General features: G+C 47.1%; 1 pseudogene; it reads left to right on the top strand.

Moving 5' to 3' along the window:
- Nucleotides 1-9753: 9753 nt before the first annotated feature.
- On the top strand, nucleotides 9754-10470 carry LOC101715037 (serine palmitoyltransferase 1 pseudogene; annotated as a pseudogene).
- Nucleotides 10471-11503: the final 1033 nt, after the last annotated feature.

Here is an 11503-nt window from a genome sequence, read left to right as displayed (position 1 = left end):
ATAAACTCGGAGGAACAGACTTTTCTGGACTCCTGCTCTGTGGCAGCAGTGCCGATGGCCGCCCTGCACCATGCGGCTGAGGCCCCACTGACACCACAGCGTCCTGAGTCCAGGTCCTTTTGGGGACCGCATCTCCTAGTTACTGTCTGGCAGGAGCCCCGTAGCTGGCTTCCTCCCAGGCTCTTTTCCTTACAGCCTGCAGTCAAGGACAGCTGTGGCCTGGCCTTCAGCTCCTTCAGGAGGTCAGAGGGTCGTGAGCAATCCTGGCGGCTCGCATGTGTTGTGCCCTCTGTGTTCAGGTCCAGACACCTGGAGGTCCCTCTGTGCTCTTTACATCTTCACTCTCACCACAGCCAGACGAGGTGGATGGAGCTACTGTCCCCCTCTCATAGATGGAGGAATGAGGGCAAGGAAGTCACACAGCATAAGGGAACAGGTCTGGTTCTCAGCGGTCTGCCATCAGGCCAACCACTCCCCAGTGCCGGGCTCTACTGTCTCCCGGTGGCCGGCCCAGGGACATTCACTGCCCTTTAACATACCCACTCTGCTGACTCTTCCCGGGGGCCCACGGGGCCTGGGGTCACCTCTGCCTGTCCCATTGTGCATGTCAGCGAGGGGCTGAAGCGCACACTGTTGATCACAGTGGTTCCGAGGCGAGAGCACTGAACTCAGAGTTGGGGCTGGGTTCTTATTCCAGCACTGTGCTTCTCCAGTCTCTCTCTCTCTGCTTGTTATTTAACATCCTTGGGGTTCTGGTTTCTCAATAGGAAGGTAAGGGGGTGGAATTAGATAACCAAAAAGCCTCCTTCAAGTACCAATGTCCTATGAGTCTATGAACCAGTGGCCTTGCTGGTAGAGAGTAATAATTACCTAACCTGGCAGGACAGCTAACATTTATTTACTTTAATAATATTTATCAAAACCACAGAGCTTAGGTGCTCACTTTATACTCATATATCTTCTCTGGCTTCCTGTTTATCCCAAAGTTTATCTTTTCAAACTGCCCTTTGAACTCACAAAATCTCCCTTATGTTCACTACATATTAAGTGAATGAAAAGCAGGTTACAGAGCTTATGTATCTCATTGTATTAACAAAAACAAATGTATGAATATACTTATATGTATTTTTCTTATTATAGAAACAGATATATATGATACTTTACATAAATGTGGCTTATAAAATATGAATATTTTATTATGGATATTTATATATGTCTGTAATCTCGAAGTACTCTACATCAAAATATTAGAATGATTTTTTTCTGATGAGTTACATGTTATCTTTTGTTCACTTATTTTTCTCTCCTTTTTCGTTTTTTGTTTGTTTGAGGTGTGGTATCCCTGTGTTGCTCAGGCTGGTCTTCCATTTCTGGGCTCAAGGTCCTGAGTATCTGGGACCACAGACATGCACCCTGCCTGGCTTTATTTACTTTTTATTTATATGGTTTTGTTCTTATAATTTTTGTCAGGAAATTGCTTATATTTTTACTACTTACTACTTTGAGATAGTAAGCTCATAAACTAATAAATAAGGCTTCCTCTGGCTTCAGACCCTCCATGTGCCTTTAACTTTGTTTCTGGCATCTCCTTCTGTGTTGTCTACATGTCTTTTTGTTCCTTTTTTTGTTTTGATGTTGATGTGGTTGTTTTGAGGCAGGATCTCACTATGGAGCCCAGGCTAGCATCAAACTAACTCACAGCAACCCTCCTGCCTCAGCCTCCAAGTGTTGGGATTATGGGTGTGTGCCACCACATCCGACCTTCTGTTTTAAATGACCAGGCGGTGGGGCGCGGTACATGCCATGTGGCCAGGGCAAGACAATCTCTGGGGAGTCAGCCTCTCCCGCCCCAGCTTCCAACCCTCTCCCATGCCCCTTGTCCCATTCTCTTGCTTTCTGATGCTTTTCTGTCCTGTGTCAATGTGGATCGACATTTTCTCCAACCGCTCTTCTCACTCGCTTCTCTGTCTATAATAAGTCCGGAGCATCCTGGCATCTGCCTATTTATTCATCATGAAATGTGCATAAACCAGAGCAGTGATGGAGTAAACCCATTGTTAGCGTGGAGGACAGAGTGTGCATTCTGAATCTGCTGTGTGTGCCCGGATTGGGTAGAAGTTGGGGGCACTTGCCGTGGCCAGCGCCTCAGAGCCCCCTGAAGTGATGAGGGAAAGCCTCCGCCCTGGGAAGGTGGAGTTGATGGAGCAGGTAGTGGCTGAACACAAAGGGGCAGAGCGAGGAGGGAGGTGAGGTCATAGTTCTAGACCTGGGAGGAGGAAGAGGGACCAGCCAGGATCACCTGGGGGTTTGGGGCCAGGGTGACAGATACAGTGGTGCTGTGGCTCCATTTATCAACCTATCTGTTCATTCATTCCACAAATACACATCAGGCTTGCCTGGTACTGTCACAGGTGCTTAAGATGTAACAGTGAGCAAAACAAGATAATGATCTCCCACCCACCACTTTGTTTACCTTCTCTGAGAGAGGAAGAGGAAGCCAACCAGCACAACCAAGATCAATTCCGAAGGTGGCGCCATGAGGAAAATAAAGCTCGTGTGTCAGAGAGCACGGGGGAGGTAACCTGGTGCCAGTGTGTCATTCCCTGAAACAGAAGTCAGGGCTGCCCTGGGGAGGAAGATGCTGAATTCCTTGGTAGAGCTGCTGATTCAGAGATGCTAAAATTCACCTCCTGGTGAAAGATTTCACCCACCTCTCAAACTCAACATCGTATCATTTTCTGGCTGAGAAGCTTTCGATGGGCTTCCGCTGCCCTCCGGACAAAATCCTAGTTCTTCAGCTTGGCATGAAGAGCCTTCAAGATCTTGCCTAGTCTACCTGTCTGCCTGGCCCCATCTTCAGGAAAATATTCCATTCTCATTGTGATTGTCTCTTTGCTGTCTCCACTTAGGCTGTGTCCCTTTGCACCTCCATACTTGGGTCCTAGAAAATTCTCCCAAGCTCTCCTGTCCACTGTCCCACTGGGCTCAGCCTTTCCTCTGCCTACTGCCCTCTTAGATTATTTCAATGCCCTATAAGCAGGAGCTCCACTCTCCATGGAGAACTCAGTCTCCTTGAAGCAGGGGCTGGCCCCTTCAAGATCCTCTTGCCATCAGATTTGCTTTGCATCCCTGCCCAGAAACACATTAAGAGGCTTTACAGTCAACTACCATCTTGTATGAAAGAAGGAATGATGACAAAATGAGAAGAACCCAGAAAACCAGAGTTCTGGCAGAGTGAGGGGACAACAGATTTCAGCTACAGCTGAAAGTGTTCAGAAGCAACCAACAAAGCATGGGTTCAGTTTGCTAGAGGAATGAGGGCTTGGAATGAACTCCATCTGCCTTGAGTACCTAGGGGTAAATCTGCCCGCCCTTGGCGTGGCCTGATCCTACTAGAATTCTTCTCCTCCCTGACCAGGCAGAGTCCTGAGCTCTGGGCGGTGGTACAAACAGTACAATTCATAACCCTTCTCTCCCAGGCTTCCTGCCTCCATTTCCTCACCTTGTCACAATTTCCTGCTTTTAACCTATGGGGGAATGGAGCTCTTCGGTTTCACCATCTGAAATGCAAGAGGATGGGAACCAACTTTCCCCCTGTCCTTCCCTCTTCCCATTCAGTACTGACTTAATTCTGAGGCTTAACTCCTGGTGCTTGGAGCCCAGGAAGTCAGAACAGTGGGAGGCTATCTTGCAGGCCATGTGATGGTCACGTTGGGTCTTGGGATGAAAGTCAATACCATAAACACGTATTTATCACGACTCTCCTCAACCGGGTCTTTCATCTGGGGAATCTCCAAGCCGTGGACACATGGTGATTAATTTTCACAACAGCTTCCATGGGAGAAGGGTGCCTGCTAAAGGCCAGGGCCCATTTCCCACTCTCCCTACCCCAATTCTTCCTGCTCTCTCCCAGCCACTGCCAGCCCCAGGGAACCATGCAAGGTGGGCAGGACGCCTGGGTCTTAGACTCTCTCCCAGGACCTCTCTGTCTAGGAGGCTTCAGGGCCAGATGGGGCCTCCTCCTGCCCCCGCCCCCTACCCTGTGCTCCAAGAAGGTGACTAAGAATGAACCAGGCAGGAGTGGGAGCATTTCCTGCCCCCACCAGCAGGCTGGGGCCAAACAACCAGAGAGTTGACTCAGCAGGAACCACCGGGCTGTGAGAACACAGCTGCCTCCGCCTGCTTCCACCTCTGCACTGCGAACTCACTTCGCCCTCTGGGCAGAGGCTCCTGCTTCTCCCTCCCCCACCCCAGGGGAGCTGCTTGAAATGATTTTTGCCTTTAATTCCCATTATAGAAGAACTACAAGCTCATCATGTAAGACTTAGAAAATACATATAAAGAAATATTTTACCAATCCCATAATTCCACTATTTCTGTTAGCCATTCTGCAATTTGTTATATTCCTTTACATTTGTCTATGATTTTTTTGTTTTCCTTTAACTATTGATATACATGTGCATGTGCGCACACACACACACACACACACACACAGAACAGAAGGCTATAAAGTGAATAGTCAAAGCCCGCCCCTCAACTTTTTACTTCCACTCAGAAGTAAACCGCTGTTCTCCCAGAAATTGTCTACTGCAAGTACAAGTACACAAATGTATATTGGCTTTACATGACTGGGGTCATTTTTTATGAATAATTTAGTCTTTTCTTTACATGAATACACGAACACTTTCTTTCTTTCTTTCCTTTCTTTTTTGGTACCAGGGATCGAACTTGGGACCTTGCACTTGCAAGGCAGGCAGCAGAACTACTGAGCTAAATCCCGGGCCCTACACAAACATTTTCTATGCCATTGCAAATCGCTGTTTAAACTTTTTATTGCCTGCCTAACATCTTATCCTACTGATACACTCTAGTTTACTTAACCTTTCCCCTGTTGCAGGACGTGTCCTCAGGTAAGCAGCAGGAGGAAAGCGCTGAGTCAGAATGAGGTGTTGGGAGGAAAAACCAGGGTAGGATGTACTGAGGGCCTAGTGTGTGCCGCCCGTTTTCATAGCTTCTCCAGTACTCTGCTTCAGGGGCAGGCACTATCCTATCCTGCCAGGGAGGACACAGGTGGGCACAGGGTGAGGAGGAATTTGCTTATAGGTAAGAGCCCTTCAGTCATTCATTCTCTCTAGCATTTATGCCTGGCATCAGGAGTGCAAGTGGAGTCCTTGTTCTCTAGAAGTTCACAGTCACCTCAGGGTGGAGGATGGATGCATAACTGAGCTGTCACCACCTGTTCTGGGAGAAGGATATGCAAGGTCTTTGGGGGTCCAAGCAAGACTCCCTCTCCCAGACTCCAAAGGTCAAGGAAGGCTTCCTGGGGGAGGAGGACTATGCTGAGTCAGTGCCCTGGCACCAGCCAGGAAGTGCCAGGGAGGCTGAGCCGCCTCTGCATCTTTCCTCCGGGCTTAGTCTGCACCCTACCCACTGGTGGCCAGGCCAGCTCCTCCCTGCCCTTAGTTTGTCTCCTAGCTTCCTGCCTTTCATAAAATGGCTTTTCAGGTTCCCACGGTAATAGGCTGGGTAGGGAGTGGGCCATCAATTTATGAGAATATGTTCAAGGAAGTGTTCAGGTTTGTTTTCTAGAGATCTGGGCGATGTTTATCATGCCTTTGGGAGAACAGTGGGCAGTACAGAGGACTGGTTAAATGTCTGAGGGGTGGACCTCAGTCAGGATTCTACTTCCAGCAGTTGCTCTGGGACACGGGAAAGGGGCTGGTAGGAGTCAGCTCATGGTGACAACCCTTGGAGATGGACCCTGATCATCTCTAAAAGAGAAGGGAATCCGCTGCAACAGAATTGGTGGGTGTCCTGGAGGGGACAGTCTTGAGAAACGGACAGAAATCAAAGCAGCTGTGGAGGTGCACAAAGCCATCGTTTGACCTGGAGTGTATGGTTAGGTTATTGCTGCCACTGTGGCCAGGTAGCACAGCAAATAGGATTGTAATCCAGTGGCTCTCAGGGGCGCAGAAGCCAAGCTTCAGGCAGGCGAATCTGATTGCCTGAGCCTTGTTCCTGTGCCCAGAGCCACTGTGAGCAGCTGAAGGGGACAGAGCCACCCTTGGTCCTCTGGGGCAGGAGGTAGTGGCTCGTTTCCTCCAAGGCCACACACAAGAGGACAACTGCCCACTGGATGGGATCTTGGACACCCAACATCTCTATGTCCGGGACATGCCCTAACGTCTCCAAGCCTTTATAAAATAGAGACAATAGTAATGTTCACCTTAGAGGATTACTATGAATATTTTTTTTAATGAATAAGGTGCTTAAAGAAAGAAGGGAATGGAATTAATATGAGAAAAAGAAAAAATGGAAACAAAGTCTTTGTAAATACGGAGAGGTGGAGGGGCTGAAGGGAGGCCAGGGGAAGGGGGAAAAAATAGGAACCAAGAGAGATTATGTAAAGGTGCAAATTTCCAATGATGAATGTCAGTATAGTGTATACCTTAAATGTACCAATATAATTAATAAAAAAAAGAAAACCCACATATGTTAGACATTATATGAGCTTATGCTAATACTAGAAATGTTATAATAAAATATAAAAAATAAAGAAGATTTACTTATACACACACAAAAGAATAATGAATAAGGCGCTTGGCAGTGCCAGACATTTAGTAAATGTTACTTCACTATTATTATTGTTGTTGTTATTACTACCCACTTTCTTCCTTTCTTCTTTTAAAATACGGATCGTTTTCACTCTAAAAGTAATATATGCAGTATATAGAATAGTTGAAAAATACAGGGAAGGTGGAAGAGGAAAAGTCACCCCCTAACAGAAAACCACTGTCAACATCTTGGTTTCTTCAGGCCAATCTGATTTCTATGTATTGGTCTTGGTTCGTTCATTCGTTCATCCGTTCATTCTTTCCTTCCTTCCTACCTCTTCCTCCTCTTCCTCTTCCTCTTCCTCCTCCTCCTCCTCCTTCTCTGGAATAGCTGTGACCAATCTTTGTATACACAGCTGTGTAACCTACCTTGTAGCATAAGCATTTCCTTATATTTATTAAAGACCCTTTGTCATCAACATTGCAAAGTGTCTTGTGGATTTTAAGGGAGAGATGAGGTTTGTATTTATAAATTATGAACATTTTACCAAAACTCTTTTCAGAGCCTGGAATGCTTCTTTGAAATACCATTTGGTGTTAAGTACTTTGCTCCTGGGCCTTTCAGGAAGCTTTTTCTTAAAATTCCCAACATTGGGGTCAGGTCAAAGGGGCATCCCCCGTCTGAATGCACACCCCGCTTTGTGTTTTGAAGGAGCATGTTCATCCTAGCAAGACAAGGACAGTCATAGTCCCAGTGTCACCTTGACATACTAATCTGCCCACTGCTTTCTCACGTTCCCAATATGCTCACCCACTGATTAGGATGGGGTGGTTTTTCCTGCCTGTGAAATTACCTACCATTAGCACCATGGAAAGTGGCTGGGCTCTGCCTCTTGCCAGCTTGGGACTTCAGGCAATTTTCTTTCCTTTCTCAACCTCTTCTGTAAAATGAAGGATCAAGTTTATCTTCTAAAGCAGCCATTTAAATGCATTTAGACTGCAAGTGTTTCCACTTTCTGCCTTCCTCAGACACACCTTCACCCTGCCCCAGCCCCCACCAGCTAGCTCGCTGCCCTTGCAGGTCCCAGCCTGGGTTCCAGGAAGTGGCTCTGGCTGAGAAGGCCTTAGAGCAGCTGAGGAATCAGGTGACCCAGCTCCCCACTGGGATGACTTCAATACCAGTGATGCTGATTATTTGGACTTCCTGGGCAGGGCCAGCTACCACCGCTGGTGGGGCCTTGAAAGCAACAATAATTAATTTTTTTTTTTTTTGGTACCGGGGATCGAACTCGGGTCCTTGCGCTTGCACAGCAGGCGGCGAAACCACTGAGCTAAATCCCCGGCCCCTACAATAATTAATATTTTGCCAGCTGCGATTCCATTTGCCCCACCAAGGAGGGGATCCCAGGTAGGGAGCCCTGTGGGAGCTGCCCCAGCGACATTCTCTGTACAGTGATTATGCCAGGAGCTCCCCAGCTCAGCTGAGGCAGGTGGGAGGGGGTGTCAGGAGGTGCCTGGTCCTGAATCTGCCCAGTCCTGCCCCAGTCCCCATCCTGGGTGTCCAGGCTCTGCCCTGGCTCTGGGTGTGGAAATGAAGTAACCAAAGCAGAAAGGGCACTGAGGCTGGAAGGGGAAGTGAAAGCATCCTTTTCCCCGTCTGCACCTTCCACAGCAACAGAAAGCTGAAAGACTCAGGGGCTCAGGGGTCTAATTGTCCATCTCCCTCATTTTGTGGAGAGGGAGACTGAGGCCCAGGGAAAGTGAATTGCTCTACCCCAAGTTTCTATGCAAAATAATCAAACGAGGAGCGGGGCAGCTTTTGGAGGCGCTGGGAATGATGCGGTTTATTGGATGAGCGAGCCTCTCCCACGCCAAGCTCTGCTTCCCAGCACCTGAAACTCCGGGAGAGCTTGCCCAGGGTGGGGTGGGGGGCTCACTTTCCACACAGGTTAGATTCTGCTCCTTTCCTGCCAGGGGTGTGATGGAGGGAGAGAAGGAGAGCCCAGAATCCCAGGTGGCAGGAGTCTCCACAAAACTCTGAGCAGGCACTTTTCTGTTTCCATGGCACTTACTTGTGCCGAAATCTAGTCACTGCAGCAGAAATGCCTCGAGGTGGGGGAGCCATAAACTTTCATTTCCATTCAGCAGAAGAGGGAACAAGGCTCAGAGAGGTTAAGTGACTTTCTGAGGACACACAGCTAGAAGGTGTCCAGCGAGGGCTGAAATCATGGCAGCCAGTTGCTCCACTTGGCCCAGCACCAGTGTGTGGTGTTAGTAGTTTTAGTAGCTGGTTATAAAAAGGATGAAAGCAGTGAGTTGGCAGTGTTATGAGGGCTGGGAGTAATGCAGTGCAGGCTGCCGGCCTTCTCCCACTGAAGCCTTGCAAACAGTTCTGGGCATATTTGACAGGAGGATAGATAGCCTCAGGCCCCCAGAAAAACCCCCCTCAAATGTGGGTGACTCCAGGGCTGGGAGCCGGGTCAGACCTATCTGTCCATAACTTTATGATGTTTTGTTGAGTGTTTGTGGAAAGCACCTGTGGATGATCTAATAACACCAGCTTTTAAATTTTTTTTTGAAAGGGGGGGTGCTGGAGGTAGAACCCAGGCCTCCACCCTGAGCTATGTCCCCAGCTCTTTTTTATTTTGAGACAGGGTCTCACTCAGTTGCTAAATTGTCCAGGCTGGGCTTGAACTTGCGAGCGATCCTATTGCATCTGCTTTGCAGAGTGCTGGGAGTACAGTCGTGTACATGTCAGTGTTGTGCAGTGTACACCACTGCTTTGCGTGTGCATTTTTTTTCTTTTTTTTGGTTTGGTTTGTTTTTGATACTGGGGATTGAACTCAGGACCTTGCAGCTTTCGAGACAGGTGCAGTGCCACTGAGCTACATCCCCGGCCCTGCTTGTGCATTTTGCAGATCAGAAAACTGAGGCCTGTGGCAGGATATCCCTCGGTTACACAGCCTGCACCCAAGACCTCTGGATTCCCGGTCTGGGGCACTCTCCACGTTATCCCTTCCTTCCTCTATGATAACTGAGCTGACACACTTTGTGGGAGTGTGCCAGGCTCAGGAAATGCAAACCAGCAGACAAGTACTCGAGTTAGGAGAGAGTGAGGCTCTGCTTTAGGGTGTGAGCGCCAAAAAACTCAGTCATTGAGAGAAGTAAAAATTTTAATGCAAACTTTAGAAAACTCACACTGGCAATCTATGGCCCACAGGCCTACAGGCTGATTTTGTAAATAAAGTTTTATTAAGACTAAATCTCGAATGCAGTGGCTGACCATGGCGACCTCAGTGGAGCAGTGGATGCTGGTGGAGATGGTACTGGTGCTGTATGAGACTCCTGCTTACTATCTTATTTTAGAAGGAATTCTAATACTGTGGATAATCAGACTTCTTTTCTCTAAGATTGATAGATTACAAGAACAATCTGATCTTACAATCAAGGAAAGGGAGGAATTGATTGAAGAGCGGCAACCAGAGCCTCTGGTTCCTCCTATCTCCAAAGATCACCCAAGCCACAAGATTGTGGGAAGGGAAAGACTTTGTCTCCTTTAATTTCCTTGGATTGCTGGATAACCCTTGGGTTAAGGCAGCAGCTTTAGCACTTTTAAAGAAGTATGGCATGGGGACCTGTGGACCTAGAGGGTTTTATGGCACATTTGATGTTCATTTGGATTTGGAAGAGTGCCTAGCAAAACGTATGAACACTGAAGAAGCCATTATACACTCATATGGCTTTTCCACCACAGCCAGTACAATTCCTGCTTACTCTAAAAGAAGATAGAGCAGCCTGCTTTGGTATTCAGAAAGGATTACAGGCCTCACAGAGTGATATTAAGTTATTTAATCATAATGATGTGGCTGACCTGGAGCTACTGCTAAAAGAACAAGAGATTGAAGATCAAAAGTATCCTCCCAAGGCTCATGTGACTCGGCACTTCATCGTAGTAGAAGGGTTGTATATGAATACCGGAAGTATTTGTCCTCTTCCAGAGTTGGTTAAGTTAAAATACAAATACAAAGCAAGAATCTTTCAGAGGAAAGCCTTTTGTTTGGGGAGCACTATGGAATCAGTGTTGATGATGTTGCTCTTATCAGTGCCGGCATAGGGAGGGAGCTCACTTGCTTCCACTGGCAGTTTCTGCCATGGCAGGTCTTTCGTAATTGACCACCACGTGGTCCCTTTTCAAAAGCAAGCAGAATCTGAAACTGATTGCTCCATTGGTCACCTCAGAATTTCACTTCAAAGTGACAAAATTTTATTATCAGTTCATCACACAATTTTTACTTAGAAGTAGATTTTTTTAAACAATTCAGTCATTAGAGAAATGCAAATTAAAACAACATTGGGATTCCATCTTATCCCAGAAAAAAATGACTATTATCAAAAAATCAAATAATAACAAACGCTGAAGAGGCTGCAAGGGGTGGGGGGAGCCCTTCTATGCTGTTGGGAATGTAAACTAGTGCAGCAACTATGGAATTCAGTGTGGAGATTCCTGAAAAACCTGAAACTGGAAATTCCATTCAACCCAGCTGTTCCTCTTTTCGGTACCTTCCCTAAAGAATTAAAGACATCATATTAGAGTGATACATCACACTTCTGTTTATAGCAGTGTAAGTTACAATAGCTAAGTCTTAGAAATGGCCTATATGTCCATTAGCAGAAAAGTGGATAAAGAAAATGTGGTGTTTACACACAATGGAGCACTGCTCTGCCCTAAGAAAGATGAACAAGTCATTTGTAGGAAAATGGATGCCCGTCGAGCCCATCAAACCCACAGCTTAAATTTCCCCTGGTTTCTCCTCTGTGAGAAATCCTGAGTAAAACCAAAGAGCAAAATAAAAGATAATAGGAGGTAGGGGGAGCTTCTCAGAGAGGAAGGGACTCAGAGATGGAGGGAGAGGAAGGAAAGGGGTGAAAAAAGAAATCGGGATGTGTTA

This window comes from Heterocephalus glaber, unplaced genomic scaffold (genome assembly GCF_053883595.1).
Source record: "Heterocephalus glaber isolate CG9 unplaced genomic scaffold, H.glaber_assembly_v1.0 deba00001497, whole genome shotgun sequence".
Taxonomy (NCBI): Eukaryota; Metazoa; Chordata; class Mammalia; order Rodentia; family Bathyergidae; genus Heterocephalus; species Heterocephalus glaber.
The sequence above is the reverse complement of the archived record's forward strand: the minus strand, read 5'-3'. Positions and strand labels throughout refer to the sequence as shown.